At 41.9% G+C, this 23,636-nt stretch overlaps 2 protein-coding genes and 1 long non-coding RNA gene across 15 annotated transcripts in view; 2 read left to right on the top strand and 1 right to left on the bottom strand.

Moving 5' to 3' along the window:
• map1aa (microtubule-associated protein 1Aa) overlaps positions 1 to 23,636 on the top strand; it is a 62,236-nt gene that overhangs the window by 17,686 nt on the left and 20,914 nt on the right. Inside the window, exon 1 of one of the 2 annotated variants that reach the window (XM_037754890.1) lies at positions 8,069 to 8,227. The exons of the other annotated variant lie outside the window; for it this stretch is intronic. The gene's annotated coding sequence lies outside the window, so the exon portion shown is untranslated. Of the gene's footprint in view, positions 1 to 8,068; positions 8,228 to 23,636 lie in introns of those variants that run through there. 2 annotated transcript variants of the gene reach the window in all.
• tp53bp1 (tumor protein p53 binding protein, 1) overlaps positions 1 to 23,636 on the bottom strand; it is a 71,883-nt gene that overhangs the window by 46,654 nt on the left and 1,593 nt on the right. The window lies entirely within an intron of this gene.
• LOC119479443 lies at positions 804 to 23,029 on the top strand. The gene is made up of 3 exons (XR_005204686.1): positions 804 to 1,001; positions 16,718 to 16,722; positions 22,055 to 23,029. It is a non-coding gene; the product is annotated as an uncharacterized LOC119479443 (long non-coding RNA).

The following is a 23,636-nucleotide window of genomic DNA, read 5'->3' as shown; positions in this document are numbered from 1 at the left end:
AGAGATATGAGTGATGGCTGCAACACAGAGGAGGCTGTCAGGGAGCTGAACAGCAATATTAAAGACCCTTCACACACACATGCACTAGACACACAGGTTTAATATCCGCTGCTGTATTCTCCTCACGTACACACAACATGCTGGCAGGGAGACAGAAGGGGGAAAAAGGGCAGAGCAAACAATATTCACAGAGTAATGGAGGCAGAAGCATCATGAGAGGGCAGTAATATAATGTTGCTCTGTCAGCAAGTGTAGTTCCTGTGTCTGAATACTGCATTACTACATTATTAAAGGGCGGGTCCACTGTTTAGGATTTTCTTTAGGTCTTAATATCATTCTGTAGCTTCCCAGTGGTGTCTGCACATTCAAATTTTGGTCAAAGTACGTATGTTTTAGCATCAAAATGCTATTTTCCTACCACCGTTTGGTCAGTGCCCCTCGGCATCAGAAACCGACGCACGGAGGCACCATTTAGCAACAGTATGTGATGAACCGGGCTTTCAACTAACTCCAATGTAAACCCACCCACAGTGTTATTCAACGGGCGGAGCAAGCGACGTAGTATTATTAGCGTGAGAGTCCTTTCAGGGCGGGTAGGAGGGCTGCTGGATGGGTCAAACAAATACAAGATTTTCAACCAGGAGACGCTGTTCATGTCCCGTGAAACTAAAAGTAACGTTGACTTATTTTGTCACGTCAGTCTTTAGTCACGTGACTTGTCGGTTTCGTCAGCCCCGTGAGTCGCTAGTCAGTGAAGTTAACGTCGACCACGACCGTTTCCTAACCCTAACTAAGTGGTTGTGTTGCCTAAACCTAACTTCCTGTGAAAACGGAAGTTTATTTTGAAAGGACACCATGCATGTAACAAGCATATATTGACACGCCGTCTCTGGTCCGTCCAAAAGTAACGCAAGAGGGGTACCCCGCACGTCGGTCTCCAATGCCAAGGGGAACTGACCAAGCGGCGGTATTTGACGAGTTGGGAGTGAGAAAGTGTTGACGTGTATAGTATACATCCTTATAGTCAGTACATTAACGTTACATACAGTAACTTAGATGGCGGTCGACGTGCTCCCAGTTTGGAGAAGGAGACAGGAGTACCGGCACGGAAGCTATTAAGCAATGTACTGCTGTGGACGCCACGTTATTTTGTATCCAAAAATCACAAGATAACACAAACAAACTAACCGATCGATGCAGCGGTAGACCAGCAACTCCCGCTGCTCTGAGAAGTAAAATTACTGTTTCTGTGAATGGAGTCTGGTGGCTTTGAAGACGGCGATATAAGGCCTTCAGTTCCCTGTCAGAAAGGGCTGTCTGATGCCGAAAATATTCTAAATATAGGATACATTTTTTAGGGGGCTTAAATACGTTTTTACGTCCACAGCCGCTTTACCTCGCCGTCAGACAGCCCTTTCGCTCTCTTCAAAGCCACCAGACTTCTTTCACAAAAACAGTCATTTTACTTTGCAGAACGCGGGAGTACACCAACGCATTGACATCTCAAATCATCACATACTGACACTTTGCCAGACTCTGACTCTGTGTCACTTTTCAGTCGCATTAAATACGTGCTTAATGTTGTGAAGTGAACAAAAACACTTGCTTAGGTTCAGGCAATAAAACCACTATAGTTAGGTTTAGGAAAAAACTACATGGTTACAAGTTTGTACAGTGAAAATGACACTGAACATCGTGAACAGGGGACGCAAATGAACAGCTTTGATTGTAACGTGACGTACGGGACACGAACAGCGGTCTCCTGGATGAAAGCCCTGTGTTTGTTGGACCCATCCGCTTCCACTCCCGACCGTCTGCCTTATGTGTATCTTTTCGCTCTTAAAGCTACCTCACCACACTCCCATCACACTTTCCCTAAGTGTAATTTTTATAGCCCATAATAAGCAATAATGGAAAGCCCGGTGCGTCTAATACCGAAGCTGAAAAGGGCTTTAAGTGTCGGTATCTAATGCTGACGGCCATGACAAGGCGTTGGTATTTGACGCCCTGGGAATCCTTTCAGTTATTTCAGCTCAGCGTTGACTCAGCTAGTGCTAGCATTCATATTATCCATAACCTTATTGATAAGCTTACTTTAGTAATCTACGTTACTGCGTTTTGCTAACGGCTGAGTGGGCGTTTCCATTTGAATAAAACAGCCTTTAACTACACTTACAACTCAGCTAAAGTCACTTTGTGTTCTCTCTACTATACTCTATATCTCTTTGGGATTTCAGTAACGATGCTGAACCAATAGAGAGCCTGATTATGAGTTTCTCTCCCACACTGCACATGCTCAGCTGTCAGTGATCTGTTCCTCCAGCAAATCACAGAGACGTGCTGTGAAAAGCAATAGGTGATAATCACCAACGAACAGATTGTCGCGGCTCAGATAAATAACCTGCGGGCGACGACGTGCGACGCGTCCTTGTCAGTCATCTAACGAGTAGTTAAAATTTTAATGACACGCCTTAAAAATTTCCAGCATTTGTTCTGGGTGCGGTTTAGAGGAACGTGTGCTGATTAATAATTCAGCAGCCGTTATTGATCCGTGCCTCGGCTCTCCTCTGCAGTCAGGGCTGTACATCAAGAAGGAGGGTCCCCTGATCCAGAGCCTTTCATCTGGACCTGACAACACACCTACCGACACACATGTACACACACACACACACACACACACACACACTAAAAGATGTGAGATTACTGTAATGTGAGCTCTGAAAGAAGAGAGTCTGTAGGGATGTTTGTAATGTCCTTGGCGGAGTGGAGGACAAATACACTGAGTTACCAGTTCATTATCTACACAATCTACTGCAATCCAGTACAGCAGTAGAGATGATCATTTAGAAGCTAGTTATGTTGACAAAATGTGGTTAGGGAGGTGTTTTTAAGGTAGTGTTATATTAGATTTAAAAAGATATTTCTATGATTCCCTCCACCCACATTTACACACAGTACATGATGGGGACAGGATAAGCAATAAAGTATAAGTTATCATTACTATAGATTAGTGATGGGACAGTACAGGATTTTATCGTGGATCGCAATAAAAAACACTTACACTAAATTAAAGCCGGGTTTCCACCGAGAAGTCCCCGGTAATTTTAGTCCCTGGAACTACTTTTCGAGGAACTAAAAGGTTCCTGTTATCAGCGTTTCCACTGCGGTCTGAAGACCTGTAAAGATTAGGGAAAGTAGTCCGATGATGATGATGATCACTGGTGGTCACAGTGGTGAACACATTCTGCCGCCTGAGGTTTAGTTTCCCTGAATGTTTCATCTAAAAACCACGTTGAAAAAAAATAAACCTTTGTCTCCCTGCGATGACATCATAGTATTTACTGATGCACGTTGGATGTAATGAATGACATGCAGAGGAGGAAAGTGAAAGGAAGAGCGTCTGTCTCTGCAGTAAATCATCTGTTGAGTGATGGATGGTTAGAGTACTTCCTTGTTTATGAATGAAGCTGTGCACAAGTTGAAGCAGCAGCGTTGTGTGTCTTCCATCATTCAGCGCAACCCTTTCTCATGGTCCGTGTCCACAGGGGCGTTTTTTTTATCGCGAGGGATCGCCTCGCTTCCCAGCATTGGACACTTGATGGGCTGCCACTAGACACAAGGCACCTGATTGGACGAACGCTTTCCCTCGTGGGCTGCAGCTCCCAGCTTTCAAACCGGAACCAACATGGCGGCTCGTTTGGAAAGAGAAGAAAGGTTCTCTTATATTACGAAAATAGTTCACCGAAGTGTGTTTCTGAAAACATTTTATGCATGAAATTAGCCGTGCAGTTGTTTCGGTTAGTTAAAAAGTTTCTAGGGAGTTTCCAGAGGTGGTGAGTTGCACCGGATGCCCCTGATTTGCATAAAGTAGCCTAAAGTCTAACTAGCCTGCAAATGAGGAGCGGGCGACGTGACGCCCCGTCTCTCGAATATCCCGCCGCCACGCTACCAGAATGCATTGCACGGCTGCTTACATAGACAGTGAATTGGAAGTGTGGAAAGGACGGAGCCTGTGGACACGTACCATGATGGTAACACATTTCAGAAACACACTTCGGTGAACTATTTTCATAATACAAGAAAAGCTTTCATCTCTTTCTAAAACGAGCCGCCATGTTGGTTCTGATTTGAAAGCTGGGAGCAGCAGCCCACGGAGGGAAAGCATTCGTCCAATCAGGTGCCGAGTGTCTAGTGGCAGCCCATCAAGCGTCCAATGCTGGGAAGCGAGGCGATCCCTCGCGATAAAAAACGCCCCTGTGGACATGGACCATGAGAAAGGGTTGCGCTGATTGGTGGAACACACAAGCAGCGCTGCTGCTTCAACTTCTACTTCCACCACTCCCAACTCGTCAAATACTGCCAGTTGTTCAGCGCACCTCGGCATTGGAGACCGACACAAGGGGTACCTCTCTTGCATTAATGTTGGACGGACCAGGGACGGCGTGTCAATATACGCTCGTTACATGCATAGTGGACCCTCCCTTTAATAATGTAGTAATGCAGTATTGAGACACAGGAACTACACTTGCTGACAGAGCAACATTATATTACTGCCCTCTCATGATGCTTCTGCCTCCATTACTCTGTGAATATTGTTTGCTCTGCCCTTTTCTCCCTTCTGTCTCCCTGCCAGCATGTTGTGTGTACGTGAGGAGAATACAGCAGCGGACATTATACCTGTGTGTCTGATGCATGTGTGTGAGTGTGTGGAGGGTCTTTAATATTGCTGTTCAGCTCCCTGACAGCCTCCTCTGTGTTGCAGCCATCACTCATGTGTCAATATACGCTCGTTACATGCATAGTGTCCTTTCAAAATAAACGTCCGTTTTCACAGGAAGTTAGGTTTAGGCAACACAACCACTACGGTAGGGTTAGGAAACGGTTGTGGTTAACGTTAACTCAAGCCCCCAGGAAGAGCGCTGGGCTTTGATGCAAATTTTCGTAGTGGCCAAAAGGCGGTACTACAACTTCCGTGTCCGTCACGTGATGCCATTGGGCCCAAAAAGACTTTTTCCCATAGACTTACATTGGCAAAGAGACATCTGTAACTCAGCGGATAATTTTTTTTTGTGGTGAATTAACTCCCCAGTATGAACACTCTAATAGTCCTTATTTAAATCATTAGGTTAAAAGTTGTAAAATGCACTAACCCAGACCAAGAGGATGGGAGGTGGGTTAGCAAGCCGTGACGACACCGAGACGGTTGAGACCCCGTGACTGAGCCATGTGACTGAGCGGACGCTACCGCGCCTGCTCCATGGGCCCAATGGATGTGGAAAATCGCTGGAAGATCCGGGTACTTTATCACTCTGCAGTCGAGCCATTTTGGCTTCATGTGCCACTGAGCAACTTTCATAGGAATGAACGGGGCCCTGCCTCCAACGCTGTATCCAGTTCTCTTTATACATCCATAGTGGACAGCTGACGAGTTAGCCAGCTTGCTAATTCCACCATGCTTAATATTACGCTGGTTACAGAAAATGGGCTGGTGGCCAGCTAACAGTCCCTCCGCCTCACTCCCCGCCGCTCTGGAGAAGGACAAGCTACCGGGTCACAGCCATCACGCTGTCGTCACAACTCACTACAAAAATTGGCATCAACGACCGGCGCTCCTCCTGGGGGCTTGGTTGCCGCCATGACAACTGACAACAATGGCCATTTTGTTATGTACTAATACCACACATGCTCACAAAGAAGGTTTGGTAAGAAAACTGCTGCTGCTGTTTAGATGAATTGCTGCACACAGAGAGTCACTCAAACTGAAAGCACCGGTCATGGTGGAAATACTACACGACCTTTACAGAAACATGTGACCTTGACCAGCCGCTCTGTGTGTGTGTATCCGTCTATGTGTGAGGGAACTGAGAGTGATGTCAGGGGTGGAGGAGGGAGGAAGAGGAGGGAGGAAGAGGAGGGCAGGAATATCTGAGACATTCACGGGGGAGAGAGAAAACCAGCGCGTCTGGAGAGAAGGGCGCGGCAGCCGGGCATCCGAGCTGTACGACTAACAGCTGTCTGACATTTAGAGGAGACTGCCGGTCATCTGAGATGATGCTGCATCAGTGCTGCTTCAACAGAGTGGATATGATGCTCTTGAGTTTCACTGACAGGCTTTTTACAGAGGCGGTTTAAAACACCATAGCAACCACTCTGTTCAAATACCGTTTTATAATCAGACCTGAAGGGTGGAACTTTTCTTTTCTCCCCTCACAGCAACCTTAAAGTTGATGAATGACAGTTTGTGCATGTTCTCTGCCCTCTCTCTGTGAGCTATTTCTGTATCAAATAATTCTGTGATCCAAAGCAAGTTATTTAAGGGACAAAGTGATAAATGTCTAGACTACTTCTGACAGGGAAGGTGGCTGAAACGCTGACATCCTCCTCTCTGAATTAGCATCTCCGTTAGTCAAATGTTGTGATTCATGGTTTCTGGTGGTTCAGGTTGGCAGAGCTGACGGTCTATTTTAGCTTGTCTCTGTCCCACCCAGCAGCTGCTTTGAGTCACAGCTGTTTGAAAAGTCCCGTTTTCCAGATCAGACAAATCCACTCGCTTCCCACTGAATAATAATATCTGACATTATTTGTCTAGATAAGCTTGTAAAGCATCCACCTCCACAGTAAACTGTTGGTTCTTCTGCCCCCTATGTGGATTAATGCAGCTTGACAGCCAAATCCCATCGTTGCTGGCACCCGATTTGACTGCTAACAGCTCATTAAATGTGCGTCATCGTCATTAAATGTGGGTTATTGGCCTGCTACACCTACTATGATGTAAACTAAGACTATGACGTGCCCCAAACTGCATGTGGTTGTCATAAAGTTGCAATCACATGCAATCCCGCTTCATGTCGGGATGGAGCAACTAACAGTCCGCTCCATAATAAAGGTTACATTATCTTCTAGACAAGACCTGAAGAGGACCCGCTCCCTATGTCGATATAAACGGCTCATTCTAATGTAACGAAAACACAACGACTCTTATTTTCAGGTGATTATACACTAATGAAAACATAGCCTATTTCATTTCTGCCAATAGATCCTCTGAAATGCTACACACTGATCCTTTAAACATAAATCTGACTACTTTTTTTTAGGCCAACATAATAGTAAATAAAAAAGGCTTCAGCATTTCTCCCTGATCATTTTATTCCTGACTTTGAAACACCATTTAGACCAGGGATCAGAAACCTGTGGCACCGGAGATTCATGCGTCTCTTTAGCTCCTCTCCAGTGGCTCCCTGTGGATTTATAAAAAAATGGAAATGAATGACTGTTTTTTGTTTACATTTTAATTTTTATTAATCATTGTTGTAGGTCTATGGTACGACGGTACGACGGAGTATTAGGGCCACATTGAGGGGAAAAAAAATAAATCTGAGATTTCGAGAATAAAGTCATAATATTATAAAGTAGTAATTTTACGTGTTATTTTATTTTTTCACGTAAAGTTATGACTTTATTCTCGCAATATTACGACTTTTTTTCTTAAGTTATGACTTTATTCTCGCAACATTACAACTTTTTTCTCGTAAAGTTATGACTTTTTTTAACGTAATATTCTGACTTTATTCTGTAAATCTCAGATGTTTTTTTCCCTCAATGTGGCCCTAATACTCCGTACTACATTGTCTCTTTGGTCCTCACTGCATTAGACTTATATACTATAAACTTAGACTATAAACTGTTACCTTCATCACAATGATCACATGTTTTGTGGCTCCAGACAGATTTTTTTTTTTCTTTGCCTAAAATGTCTCTTTTGGTAGTAAAGGTTGCTGACCCCTGATTTAGACCTTCATGTTGGGAAACAAATGTGAAAAATCAAAGTAATTAAAAAACACATTTAAAAACATCATTAGGTGAGGGGTGTGTTCATGACCTCAGTATTTCTAAAAAATCCTGGCTGCGACCCTGGATTTAATATCATCACTGAATTATCACTCAGATATCAACTCATCATATTATCTTCTTTATGAGAAGTCGAATTTAAATAGAGAGAAATCTAATTTCCGATTCACGTGAATGCCTCTGGATCAGCTTACAACCTCCTGAAACTGGAGTGTACGAGGGGTTCCTGAATGCAGCACGAGCCAGCAGATAGCAGAGTGGAGCCGAGCAGAGCAGAGCTGGACCAGGCCATCCTCAGAGCCTTCATCCTCCTCATCCTCAGCAGCAGCAGCACAGCATCAGCACCACCTCCTCCATCCTCCACCTCCACTGAAGGACGGTAAGACTCTCCACCGTTCATCCGCCGGTTCTCCTCCGGTTAGAGCTGCTCCTCCTCGGCTAGAGGATGATGATGATGATGATGATGATATAGTCGGTTCAGTAGAGACAGGCGGAGACCGACCGACAGACCGGACCAGTGCTGCTGCTGGTCTGGTGTTTTATAACAGCTTTAATCTGCAGCTGCATGCAGACACACTGATACACATCACTGGAGGAATCTGACTGCATGCATTTATATATATAGACAATAAATATATGAGAGGAGGATTAATGTTATATAGGCTGGGTGTCTGCAGACAGAGGTTGTGGACTATATGATGTGAGTAACATTATTATTATTATTATCTCATGATATGATCAATTTCACTGCATAGAGCTGTTTACATTCACTGTTACTATCAGATGAAGAGCTCATTTGATCTAATTTACTCCTAAAATGTTCCAATAGCAGCACATAGACATGCATATATATGTATATATACATATGCCATATATACATATGGTGCATTTAAGTCACATTGTGTACTTTCTGGTGTTCTGTAAGGAGGATTTAAGGAAGTCATGACATCCCAGCACACCCTTCAGGTGACTATCACCACCAGAATAGACTGCATACTTATACCTTTTTTCATTTAAATGTTAAAATATATGTTCTGTAAATCTTATCTACAATGATCTGAATGATCGATGATGAAATCTCTTTATTTTGTTGGAATAACCTTTTTGTTTGGCCTTAAAAAACAGGGAAATCTAAGAATATTTACTCAAAATATATATAAATAATCAGCCTTAAATGTGTATTATGTGTAATCTCCTCCTCAGGTTGTTAAAAACCCCAAATTTCCAAAAATAATACAGATGACATGTCAGTTGTGGCCTCTCTTCTCTTGTTATCATATAGGATGATGATGCAGGTTACAGTTTGACAGTAAATATACGAGAGGAGGATTAATGTTATAGGCTAGGTGTTTGCAGACAAGAGGCCGTGGATGATCTACATAGGATCAATTTCACTGCATATAGCTGTTTACATTCACTGTTACTATCTAATGAAGAGCTCATTTTATCTTAATTTACTCATAAAATGTTCCAATAGTAGCACATAGAAATGCATTTGGTGCATTTAAGTCACATTGTGTACACTTTTTGGTGTACTAGAAGTAGGATTTTAGGAGGTCATGACATCCCAGCACACCTTCAGGTGACTATCCTCACCAGAAAAGACATTTAAATGTTAAAATATATGTTCTATAATTCTTATGTACAATGATCTGAATGATCGATGACGAAATCAACTCATTTTATTGGTAGAACTTTTTTGTTTGGCCGTAAAAACAGTCAACTCTAAGAATATTTACTCAAAAATATACATATAATAAGCTTTAAATGTGCAATTGTAGACTGTAATCTCCTCTTCAGGCTGTTAAAACCTCAAAATTACCAAAAATAATACAGATGACATGTCAGTTGAAGCCTCTCTTCTCTTGTTATCATATAGGATGATGATGCAGGTTACAGTTTGACAGTAAATAAATGAGAGGAGGATTCGTAACATTATTATCTCATGATGATCAATTTCACTGCATAAAGCTGTTTACATTCACTGTTACTATTAAATGAAGAGCTCATTTTATCTAATTTACTCCTAAAATGTTCCACTAGTAGCACATAGACATGCATATGATGCATTTAGGTCACATTGTGGACTTTCTGGTGTACTAGAAGGAGGAATTTAGGAGGTCATGACATCCCAGCACACCCTTCAGGTGACTATAATCACCAGAATAGACTGCATAATTATACCTTTTTCATTTAAATGTTAAAATTCATCTTCTGTAAATGTTATCTTCCTATCTAAATGATCTAATTGATGATTTAAAGCCTTCTTTCACAATGCCAGCAGGGATATTATTCCATGAAATCCCTTCACTTTGCTGGTATAACTTTATTTTTTACCTTAAAATCAGTCAACACAAAGAATATTGACTCAAAATATTCATATATAATAAGTCTTAAATGTGTAATTGTAGACCGTAAACGCCTCCTCAGATTGTTCAAAACCCCAAACATAATAAAGATGATGTCAGTTGTAGCCACAGCTTAAAGGGCGGGTTCCTCTGTGTTCTTTTCTGTTTTGTTTTAAATGGAAACGCCCACTCAGCTGTTAGCAGAAAGCAATGACGTAGATCACTAAAGTAAGCTATAATGAATAAGGTTATGAATAATCATGTGAACACTGCCACTAAAGCTGAGTCAACGTTAGCTGTGATAAGTTTGGAGTTGTATGTTTACTCCTGTGTTCTGTGAGGTAAAATTACTGCTTTGTGAATGGAGTCTGGTGGTTTTGAAGAGAGCGATACAAAGGCTTCAGTTCCCCGTCAGAAAGGGATGTATGACGGCGAGGTGAAGCTGCAGCGGACAGACGCAGCAGAGAAATAAAATGTAGCCACAGTGTAAGTTATATTTAAAATATTTTCACCGATAACAACTAAAGCCTACTAAACTAACTAAACTAAAATAAAGTGTTTTAGCCACCTAAAAAAATCAATATCAGTTAAGTGTACGCTATATTTTCGACGCTTTACCTCGCCGTCAGACAGCTCTTTACTAACGATGGACTAAAGCCGTTATATTGCTCTCTTCAAAGCCACCAGACTCCATTCACAAAAACAGTAATTTTACTTCTCGGAACACAAGAGTTGCTGATCTACCACTGCATCGATCGGTTGGTTTGTTTGTGTTATTGTGTGACTTTCTGATTTGAACTAACGTGGCGTCCACAGCAGTACGTTGATTAGCTTCTGTGCCGGTACTCCCGTCTGCTTCTCCAAACTGGCAGCAGGCCGACCCCCATCTAAGTTGGAGGATGTTTGTATACCGTAGCAGCGTCATCATGCAGAAACCTACGTCAGGTCACATACTTTGACCAAAATGTGCATGTTTGGATCTGAATACATAAGGAACACTTTACTGTGAAGCTACAGAATAATATAAAAACTTCTAAAAATAATAATAATTATGGACCGGCCCTTTAATTCTCTTATTATCAGGATGATGATGCAGGTTACAGTAGTGTCGGCCTTCAGCCTTTCTGTGTAAACAGCCTCTCTGACTCACGGTTTCATGCTCACAGTTTACGTTCATTTAGCTGCTCTCAGTTCAGTCGAGTAAATTCGGGTGACCTGATTTTGAAGGTGGGATTTAAAAGCATCGTGTCTTGTGACCCTGAAGGCAACAAACTGAGACTCTGAGACTCTGAAGCTGCTGCTGCTGAGTCTCCGGTCCGGTTCAGGTTGCAGGCAGCAGCAGCTCATTGGTTCATGTGAAACCGGTGCTGTCGGATGTGTTGGATTAGACTTCACTCTTTGAATAACCCCAAACTTACGCAACAGACGAGACAAAAAATATCCAGAAATAGAAAGCTACACGCAGACGACCGACAGCTGTTTAATCCACTAGCACACAAGGAGGAAGATGTATTATCTCTGTTGTGTCTTATTTACATGATGGAAATGAAGTGTTTGTCTGAGGTCGCTGGTAAAGATCGACACGTATGTTATTAGTTTGATTCATCAGGTAGACGATTGATTCAAATAATCAATGACAAATTTGATTAGAGCTGCAACGATTAATCAATTACCTGTCAACAATTAAATTAATCACCAACTACTTTGATAATCGATTAATCAGTGTGAGTAATTTTGTCAGAATGTGTTTGTCTAAATTCTCTGATTGCAGCTTCTTAAATGTGAATATTTTCTGGTTTCTTTCCTCCTCTATGACAGTAAACGGAATATCTTTGAGTTTTGGACAAAATAAGACATTTGAGGACATCATCTTGGGCTTTGGAAAACATTGATCTCACCGTTATCTGACATTTTGTAAACCAAACAATTAATTGTTTAATGGAGAAAGTAATCAACAGATTAATCAACAATGAAATGAATCATTAGTTGCAGCCATAAATTTGATAACTGATTAATTGTTTGAGTCATTTATCAAGCAAGAATGACCAAACATTCGCTGCTTTCAGTTATTTAAATGTGTCTCAAATGACCATTTCTCTGTTTCATATCATTTAAATTTAATAACTTTGGACTGTTGGTTGTAGAACTGTGACTAACAATTGTTTACATTTATTTTCTTGATCGATCATCATGTCATAAAATGTCATAAAATAGAGAAAAATGCCCACCACAGTATTCCACAAACCCAAGGTTAATCTTCTAATAATCAATTAATGATTTAAATAATTTTTAAGACAAAAATCCCCAAAATAATCTCTGGTTCTAGCTTCTTTTTTTTCTTCCTTTTTTTTTTCTGTGATAGTAAACTGAATATTTTGAGCTCTGTGCTGCTGTTCAGACAAAAGAAACAGAATCTGAAGACCAGAGCTGCACCTACCAGTTATATTCATTGTTGATTAATCTGCTGATTATTTTATTGATAAATCATTTAGTCTATAAAATGTCAGCAAATCGTGAAATTTGGCTTGTTTTATCCTACAAACATTCCAAAACCCAAAAGATATTTAGTTTACTATCACTTATTACACGGCTGTGTTGAATACTCAATTCTGATTGGTCAATCACGGCGTTCTACGGTCTGTTATTTCTTTATAGTAGACCGTTGCTATGTATAACAGACCGTTGCTATGTATAGCAAACCGTTGCTATGTATAACAGACAGTTGCTATGTATAACAGACCGTTGCTATGGGCGCAGCTCTGATGTCAGAGTTTGCAGGACCATTTTTGTGTCAAATTATTGATTTCTTCAGTAAGTAGCCGTGTAATAAGCGTGATAATGTTCAGCTGGCAGGTCATTGTTGTGAAATAAACCTCGAAAGGGTGATGCAAGACCTGATCTGATTGGTTTATTTCACAACAATGACCGGCTCGCTGTACATTATCCCTTAAATGCTAACATCTGAGAAGATGGAGCTGGAGAATATTTGACATTGTTTGCTTGTAAAATGACTTCAACGATTAATCGATTATCACAATATTTGCCTGTTGATTGGCTGATCTTGTCTCTTTAGTTGTAGTTGTTTGGACAAAGCAAGCCATCTGAAGACGTCACCTTGGTGTCTGAGAAATTGTGCTGCACATTTTTTTACAATTTTCTGTCATTTTCTCAATGTAACCAGGGTTGCAACTAACGATTATTTTCATTGTTAATTATTCTGTTGATTATTTTCTCGATTAATCGATTAGTTGATCGGTCTATAAAATGTCATAAAATGGTGAAAATTATCGATCAGTGTTCCCCAAAGCCCAAGATGACGTCCTCAAATGTCTTGTTTTTATCCAACAACTCAAAGATATTCAGTTTACTGTCATAGAGGAGTAAAGAAACCAGAAAATATTCACATTTAAGAAGCTGCAATCAGAAAATTGTGACTTTTTTTTTTTTTCTTAAAAATTGACTCAAACCAATTAATCGATTATCCAAATAGTTGCCGATTAATTTGATAGTTTACAACTAATCGATTAATTGTTGCAGCTCTAAATGTAACAATTAATTCACCAAAGTAAAAAAAATTTCAATAATCGTTAGTTGTAGCCCTACTTCCATTGTAACCATAGACCGTATATAAGAAGTGGACGTAGTCACCGTGACGTCACCCATTGGTTTGTGTACTACCATTTTGAAGCCTCGAATTCGGCATTTTGGCTTTTGCAACCAGAAGTGACACGAGAGGGTGGAGCTAAGTACAACCGAGCGCTGAATAAGACGTTTCTAGGCGACCAAGAATTTTACAATTAAGGTGGTGGCGACCTGTCAATCAAACGGTAGTCCCGCCCTAAAGCGTGAGTTTGGCATTTTGGCCGTCGCCATCTTGGTTTTTTGCAACCAGAAGTGACACGAGAGGGTGGAGCTAAGTGCAACCGAATGCTGAATATTAACATTTTTAGGCGACCAAAAATGTTCAATTAACTTTCATGAAGTGAAAACACACTGTGAAAGGGTTAAAGTTGTAAGACAAAAACACGGACAACTCCCAGATCGGACAACGCCGTGGTAGCGACCTGTCAATCACAAGGTAGCCCCGCCCTAAAGCATCCCCTGCTTTATGGTCTATTTGACTCTAAATGGGAACATAATTTACTAAATGAACATCATGCTGTATTGAAGAAGACTTGAAACTAGCGATTGAGATCATAAACTCATGTTTACAATGTTTACTGAGGTAATAAATCAAGTGAGAAGTAGGCTCATTTTCTCATAGACTTCTATACAATCAGACTTCTTTTAGCAACCAGAGGAGTCGCCCCCTGCTGGCTGTTAGAGAGAATGCAGATTTAAGACACTTCAGCATTGGTTTCACTTCTCAGAAGCGGAGGTAGCCGCCTGGTTGTAACTAGATCACCCAGTTAACCAGCTGGTGGTTTATTATTGCTACTGGAAGCTGTCTTTGAAATGTCCTTGAGCCGGCTTCATCAAGCGTTTGGACTCTGCAGGCTGAGCAGCTCAGGTCGTCTGTAATAACGTCTCTGTGAATGTTTCCTTGTTTCATAATGTCTAAAGCCGACTGAATGAGATCAGATTGGATTATTTGTGTAATCAGATGCTCCTGTAGACAAACACATCCCCCTCGCCCCCCTCACCCTCACACCACCCTGTAGCGTGCTCTGTGATCTCCCATAATGCCTCAGGGTGGGTGAGGCAGAGTGCTGAGCTCAGCGGGATCAGGCAGGGTGGAGCGTGGAGAGACTGGATGCCCAGCAACAAGGATAATGGTTTGTGCTGGATCGGTAGAGGTGTGGTCCCCGACCGACTGCTGTTACATTCACTCCACCGGTGTGATACCAATTCTTAAAGGAAAAGACTCTGCACCATTTAAACACAGACGTACTGCTGCTGCATCCTCCATTCCTGTCTTTCTAGAGCTTTCAACATCCAACTACACAACAAAAAATTAACCTTTGCTTTATGCAAATGTATGTATATATTTGTTATTGGAAATCAATTAACAACACAAAACAATGACAGATATTGTCCAGAAATCCTCACAGGTACTGCATTTAGCATAAAACAATATGCTCCAATCATAACATGGCAAACTGCAGCCCAACATGCAACAACAGCTGTCAGTGTGTCAGTGTGCTGACTTGACTATGACTTGCCCCAAACTGCATGTGATTATCATAAAGTGGGCATGTCTGTAAAGGGGAGACTCGTGGGTACCCATAGAACCCATTTACTTTCACACATCTGGAGGTCAGAGGTCAAGGGACCCCTTTGAAAATGGACATGACAGTTTTTCTTCACCAAAATTTAGCCCAAGTGTGGAGTGTTATTTAACCTCCTTCAAGACAAGCTAGTATGACATAGCTGGTACCAATGGATTCTTTAGGTTTTCTAGTTTCATATGATACCAGTATCTTCACTCTAGCTTTAAAAGCTACAACCTCGGAAAGATTGATTGCGTTAAAGACATTAGTGGCGTTAAAATTTGTTTGCGTTGACATGTTATTATCGCGTTATAACATAAATATATATAAAACTTCAGTTCTGATGTCAGACTCTGGCGGACAGTTTTTGTGTCAAATTATTATAATTATTATAGTAGCCGTGTAATAAACAGGATAATGTACAGCTAGCTGGTCATTGTTGTGACCCGTGTGACCAGTTACGTTAATGGGAGTATGCACGGCTGCATGTAAACGAGAATATTAGTGGAATATTCATTTTCATTAGCCATGTAAACAGCTTAGTAGGAATATTTTGTGCATGTAAACGTAGTCAGAGTCTGTGGAAAAACTGAACAGGACTTTTACTTGCAGAACCCTGGCTGCTCGATTTGACTGAGCCAACATTTCTACAAGTTATACTGCCATATGAACTTGCCTAAATTGCCTAAAAAAAGCCAATCAGGACCAAGACTCCTGTCCTGGAGTTGAAGCGTGGAAATACTGATGTGAATCAAATCTAAATTTAACATCCTCATTAAATATCCGTGGCTATATCTCCATAAATCATACCTATATATAGTATGAGGTGCTATAATTAGGGACCTTTACTGTATGTGTGAGTCAGTTGGTTGCAGCAGCCACATGCAGCTTTAATATACAGAAGTGCTGCTGCTGCACCACAGGCTCTGATCAGCCCTTTGATGATTTCCCTCAAGGCTCACCTGAACGCTGCATCAGTGTTCATACATGTGACGCTGAAAGCAGCAGGTACAAATCAGCTGCATGTCACGGTTACGTCCCTCTGAGGAAATGTACACCGGCATGCTTTATTTATGTTTATTATAGCCCAACTCTGTCCCTGTTGCTCGGAGTCATGACTCACTTTAATGTTTCATTTCCTGCAGTTACAGTAGAGCTGCAGAGCACCGAGCTGGTTTATGTGTTCTGTACAGTCTGGTGCAATAGGAGTTAATTGATGAATCAGGACAGGAAACAGTGATTTATCAGCGTACCGATCAATCATGTTCTCCCTAGAAAAAGAAACATCACCTCTGCTTCGGTTACACACAGTTAGCGTGTCCATTCTGTTAGCGATGTTGGAGAAAGCTACCTCTCAAACCAACAACTAATTACATCACAAAACTTTAACATTAAACTCCCATGTCGCCCCTCAGACTGAAATATCTCAACAACTATTGTGATGAACTTTGGTACAAACATTCAAATTCCCCAGAGGATGAATCATACGGACTTTGATGATCCTCTACATCTCCTCTATAGCGACACCATGAGTAGGGTGACCATATTTTCAAACCCCCCAAAGCCGGACCCTGCCGCACGTTCATGCACATGCACATGCACGCGCTTATGCATGCAGCATAGTAGTTTTCATCAGGATGGGGGACAGTTATTTCAGCGCTTAGCATACCTGCCGAGCACACCTTCCAACACCGCGGACACATACTCGCCAACCTTCCCCGATTGTCCCGAGAGACTCCCGTTATTCATCGCTCTCTCCCGGTTTCCTCCCGGGTAGGTTTGTTAATAATAAACCGTTTAACCGTTAACCGACATAAAGAATTTTAACAGATTAACGCTATCGGTTAAACGGTTAAAATAAATATTAATAATGAATTAAAAAGCCGAGCAAAACTCAGAGGAGCGACCCGTCACTTAAAGGAGAAAAGCTGGTCCACCTTAACAGCCCGCCTTAAGAGAGTCTGAGCCGGAGTTACAGATACAGGAAGTTGGTTTGAGGAGTTGAGCTCGCTTGAGCGGAGGAGTTGTAGCATTTATTCACCGACAAATAAACTGTAAACACACTGCTACAGCTACGTTCACATCTAGAACGCCACAGACAACCTCACACTCACTGCCGTCACACACTCTCTGTCAGACACTCGCTGAAGTTACGCCGCGCTGACAGACCGTATGTGTGCGGCTACGGGGAGTGCGAAGCCTCCAGCAATGCTAGAGCTGATAACGTAGCACAAACACACACACGGGCTGTCGGACACTCGCTATCGTTACGCCGGGTGACAGAGTATCGTTACGCCAGGCAGCCACACAGCTGACAACTTCCTAAACTAAACTAAATTATGCAGTGGAGACTTTTACTTGGAAAGTGGCTGCATGTCCGTGACACTACACGCAGCATCGTAGCTGCTGAGTTAACGCTCCCGGACGGTGAACTGGAGACTCCCGTCAACCAATATCTGTTGTGCTCCTGCAGCTGGTACGAGGCACAAATCTGGTCGGTTAACGGTTAATAATCAGTTAACAAGGGTCGGTTATCGGTTAAGAACATTTTTCAAAATGAGCATCCCTAGGACAGATACAATATACAAACTGAAAACAGCTATCCGATGTAGTATCACAGTGTTTAGAGCAGATGCTAATATGCAACACCTGTCTCTGCGAGAGCTTTTATGGAACTAGGAGATTAGAACAGTGAGGTAACATAGCTCTCCTGAATATAGTAAACATCTTAAATTGATCACATTTGACCGTGTAAGAGTGTCTCTATAACAAACAGTAATTATCACCACTTTTTACGTGGTGATAATTACAGTAGTGTCAATAACCTCACTCATTATATTCCCATTCAGCTTCCTGTGCTGAGACTAATAACCCTCTGGATGACTCTGACCGCTCATTAAGAGGGCGACTTTTACTGCTGGTCTTATAAAGGAAAGGTATCATTTATCATGCTGCCACTCACAGTGAATTTATAATAAAGGTTATAAACAAAAGCTGCTGCCAGCTGGGAGCCGACCGAGCAGCGACCTGCCAGACAACAGCAGCAGCAGCAGCACCTCATTAGTTTGTTCTCAGGAGCCAAAAAACGACTTTAATAGTCGCTTACAGCAGCTGGGCTTCTGAAATCATCCCTAAACCAGCCTGGTGGTACGGTATGTAGTGTAAGGTTAAAACAGTGAGTTGTGTTGTGAGAGAGTCAGTTATTCATATCTTACAATATCTGTAAATGATTTATATTTCATGCTCTCTAGGGCTCCGACGATTCACCTCTCGCCTGATCCGATACTATCACGATACTTTGGTGCCGATTCGATATGTATTGTGATTTTTGTTAACTTTTTTATCACTAGACCATGGGAAAAAGTTGAATTATACACTTCTAGGGACTTTTACTTTAGAAAATGTATAAATACTCCAGTAAAAATGTTTGATTTTCAGCATGTATGTAGTCAGAGATGTCCTGAAGTCAAATATATCAGGATCATTGTCAGGAATTATTTATTAACCAGCAACCCAAAAATCAAAGAATTAAGACATTTCCCTCACAAATTAGTGGTATTTTATTTTTAATTTATAAGGGACATGTGATGTTTTATACTTCTGGTGAATATAATCCAATCAGTCTTATTTCCATAGATGTATTTTGTATATACAGTTCACTTTGTTAACACCTTATTTTGAAAACCGGACGCAGTCCCACGTGTCTACTTCCTCTAACTTCTCCAAGTCCGTCTCTAGCTCTCCCGTCAGCTCCGTTCTCTTTATCCATCCATGGTCAGCTCCATCGGGGCCGTTTGAATGCAGAGAACATAAATGTCAGTATCTGGGTGCTCTACAGTCGTAGCGTCGGCCCATTTGACCACGGAGACGAGAGCTACGGCCGGCTCGAACCGCAACGTTACCGCAATACGATAACGTTTCCTGTCCGTGATAGAGTTAGCATGCAGCTTTAGCCGTGATGTCTAGCTTTTCCTGTCAATGTGTGAAACCCAAAGTGTTTCCATCCTTTACCGGATGTGTAGTGTTTATCACGCTGGATTCAACATGGGAGGGTGCAGGTCGTATCCACGCTGACCCTCCGACGGTTTTTACTTTGTTCTTTTGGCAGAAGAAAAGTCTGACATATGTCCAAAGAAAATTCTAAAAAAATGTTCTAAAAATGTCCTAAAGATGTCCAAAAAAATTTCTGAAAATGTCCAAAAATATGTCTAAAAAAGGCTGAAGAAAGGCCGACATATATCTAAAAATAATTCAGAAAAATGTCTGAAAAATTACCAAAAAGCAGCAGCAGAATGTGGAGTCACACAGAGTGACATATATGGGACATGGTCTACTTTTACCACACAAACATGAACACCAAACCCACAGTTGACATCTCTCCACCCGGCCTCAAGTGGCACGCCGGCATGTGAGGCTGCAGTGGCAACGAGGATGTGACGCCGCGCCAGCTCGGACAGTAGAGCGGCTTGCAAAGCGCTTCCCCATCATGCACCAGTGTGTGGGCTCGCTGCGCTTTCCATTTATTCCTTAATGCTCTGAAACACCCACTCACTATCAGGCAGCTCACTGAGATTTACAAGTGTAGAGGGAAGCGTTTCTTCTGCAGCAGCTCACTTTGTAAAGATCAGTGAAACAAAACACATTCACCAGGTGATTGATGCTAATATAAGACACGGAAAGATCCTTCTTGATGTTGGCAACAGAAGCTGACAAAAACAATATAACCACCAGGCCCATTGAGTAGCTGTTCTGCAGCATTTGATCCAGCCTGGTCTCCTAAAAATGACATTCCCATACAACGAAAACTGCATTTTTCAATCATGTTTCGAGGGAAACGTCGTTAGTTTCTCAATTTTAACGTATCCCAAATATGTTTCTAATCATAGTCTGTGTGACAGAAATATATAGATTATAATATTCATAACTATGTTTTCATTAATGTGTAATCACCTGAAACTAAGAATCTCTGTGTTTAATCTCTCGTTAGCTTAGAATGAGCCCTTCATATCTACACAGGGAGCAGGTCTTTTTCATGTAGTCCGCCATGTTGCTCCGCCATGTTTCTACAGTAGTCCAGAACGGACAAACCAAACATTGAATCTAGAGACCTGAAGGCCACCGTAGTTCTCCGACACGCTTGTGAAACTGCGGTAACGTGAGCCACAGAGTGTTAAACCGTGGTACTGCCAGCCGCCGTCTGACTTCCGTTGCTCCTAAAGTAGTGTTATCATGGTATGGATGACCTCTGAGCGAGGCGAACAGCGTTACCACTGTTTTGCACTCGGCGACTCACGCTACCGCAGTCTTGGAAAGGAAGGAGTGAGCGGAGGGGAACTCAGTTGGTTGCAGTCTGAGAATGGAAGAGAAAATTCAGCCATGCAGTAGCACTGCCGCGGTTACTTGTCATGAGGTAGCGTTGTTGAGTTGAGGTCCTCTCTCCGCTCTGAGTCTGTGAAGTAGTTACGATGCGGCGGTGCTCGCGCATGTTTGGTGGTGGGTTTAGACGGAGCTCCTGATGCGATGCCACTTTCAAATGATGCTAGCTTTCCAACATCGTCCACCCTATCTTTAAATGATGTAACAAACAGACATATTTTAAGCCAAACCATGATGTTTTTTTAGTAAACTAACCGAGGAATTTTGTTGCGTTTTTGTTTTGTTTTGTTTCCATTTACAACGTTAATCACGTGTTTAAACCTGCGACCGTAATCCAGGAGAAAATACAGTTCCCTTCAAATGTAATTGAGATGGCAGTTTAGTTGTATGGGACATCATTTTCTAGGAGACAGAGTTGTTTGATCATATCAAGTAAATTTGTCAAGATGGAGTCGTATTTCAATTGTAGATGTTTAAATTTCCATTTGTTTTTCAGAGCTACTCATCCATGAGGGCTTAATTAGTCAAGACTGGAAGTTCATTCTTTTGATTGAATCGCACAATCTGTCTCATGAGGAGAGAATGCAAGTTTAAGGCACTTCAGCATCGGCTTCACTTCTCAGACCTGCAGGTAGCCGTCTGGAATCGAAAGGTCACAGAATACGGTGTGACACCTGTTATCTTGTAATTATGAGATCTTCTCTCGTAACTATGTGATAGTAAATCATAATTATGAGATACAGAAGTCTGGGAGAAAGCCAGTAAATGGACCTGTAGCTGGGATTGTTCTGTCAAAGAGACTCTTTAGAGCTATAGTAGAGTATGTTAGATTGCATCTTTACAGCCTGAATCATTTCTTCCCCTCCATCGTATCATCCAGTTGTTATCAGGGGAACAGTTCTGGTCCGATGCGTCCACCATCATCTCATGTGAGCCACTTCATCCCTCGGAGCCAACAGGGCCGACAGAGAGTCACAGTTTTACTATAGCATCCATCCTCCCTCAGTTAATCTTCCATTATTAGAGCGGCGTTGTATTCACAGGCGCCCAGACGACACCCGTTTCCATGATAACAGTCTGAATGACGTGTGGGCACACGAGTGGCTTTACAGGAGATTGGCCTTGGACAGCTTGAAAATAGGAGTGAGAGGAGCGAGGCGGTTAATCAGCTTCTCAGACATGCAGAGAGTTTATTAGCTGGAGTGGAGTGGCAGCGTTTTGTCACCACACAGGGGAGCAGCAAGGAATCATGGGAAATGTGCACAGGAGCAGCCGGTCTCCTAAAAATGATGTTCCCATACAACTTAAATGTATTCTCAATTACGTTTGGAAGGAAACGTATTTTGTCACGAAGTCCGTTTGTCTTTCAGTCGAGGCAGATGGCCGCCCACCCAGAGCCGGGTTCTGCCCGAGGTTTCTACCCGCTGGAGGGGAGTTTTTTCTTGCCATTGTTGCATAACAATTCAATGCTCATGGGGGATCTCTTGTTGGGTCTCTAAATTAGTTATTAAATGAATATGGTCTAGACCTGCTCTATATGAAAAGCCTCTCAATATAACTTCTGTAATGATTTGACGCTAAATAAAAATATTAGTATCACAAATACTTTTGTAAGTCTGCAGACGGCTTGAATGAAGGCGTTCAAAGTTGGCCCCACCTCCCCGGCTCAACGAGGGTTACGGTGCTTCCCAGCGGGTGAAAGCCAACCTCAGATTCACTCTCGTTTTGGAACGAGCTTTGTCTGCTTGGCGTTTCGCCCTGCTTTTTTTCCAGGGAGTTTATTCGGCATTGTGTCCGCTGTTTACGTAGCTTTCTCTTGGACGCGTGCTTACGGTCTGGCACCTGGTCGCTACATTTTTAATGAGGTTGACGAAAAGGGGTCTATAGCTGGGAACGTAGCAGCGCAGTGTGTGTACGGTTTATTTGTTCGTGAATAAATGCTACAACTCCTCAAGACCCAAGCTAAGTTCCTGTGTCTTGCTTGCCACCTGCTGATTAAAGTGAAGGGAAACCAGGCTCACTTAAGGTGGACTGACCTTTAAGGTGGACCAGCTATTCTCATTTTAGTACGCACAAAAAGTACCAAAGTAAGTACCAAAAACTATCAAATATCAAGAGTTGGTATCAAATTCTTGGTCAGATTCTTAAGGCGTTTTTAGTTATTAGTTATTCCGCGATCAATTTCCTGACCCAAATCAGGAAAAGAGTTAGTTGATTAATCGATTATTGATCAACAGATAATGAATGGACTACAATTCTGATCGTCCTTTCAGTTCCAGGTTCTCAATCAATCAAAAGATTTTCCTGTTTCATATCATCGTAAACTAAATATCTTTGAGTTTTGACTTCACGGAGGGTTTTTGGAAGGTGCGATGGACAGTTTTCTGTCATTTTTATAGTCAGTTAATGGTTTAGTCAAGAAAATAATCATCGAGATTACACAGGAAGAAAAAGAATCGTAAATTGCTGCTCAATGTTAGCCTGTACTACTATATGTAGGTACAGTTGTTGTATGGCTTCATGTGTTCAGAGATCATTAAACACTCACATTGACAGGTTTAGCATATTTTAAAAATAGGTTTTCCAGAAAAAACTTATTCCTCAAACTAAGGTATTGATAAAAGTCTAGTTTTGGTATCTATCTATCTATCCTGTGCAGGTAAAACCGAGCTTAGTTTAAATCCTGCTTGCACAGTTTGTCTCAGATAACAGCGTCGTGTCGTGTCTGTGAAACAGCTTTGATGCAGGAGGGAGATTTTAAGTTAACCTTGTAACCCAGAGAAGGTCGTAATAAAAGATCTACAGTACATTACATTAACAAGCTCAGACCCAAGTTCTCAGTATTCAGTATATC

The sequence above is a fragment of the Sebastes umbrosus genome, chromosome 2 (genome assembly GCF_015220745.1).
Source record: "Sebastes umbrosus isolate fSebUmb1 chromosome 2, fSebUmb1.pri, whole genome shotgun sequence".
In the NCBI taxonomy this organism is placed as follows: Eukaryota; Metazoa; Chordata; class Actinopteri; order Perciformes; family Sebastidae; genus Sebastes; species Sebastes umbrosus.
Note: the sequence above shows the minus strand (reverse complement) of the source record. Positions and strands in the feature narration are given on the sequence as shown.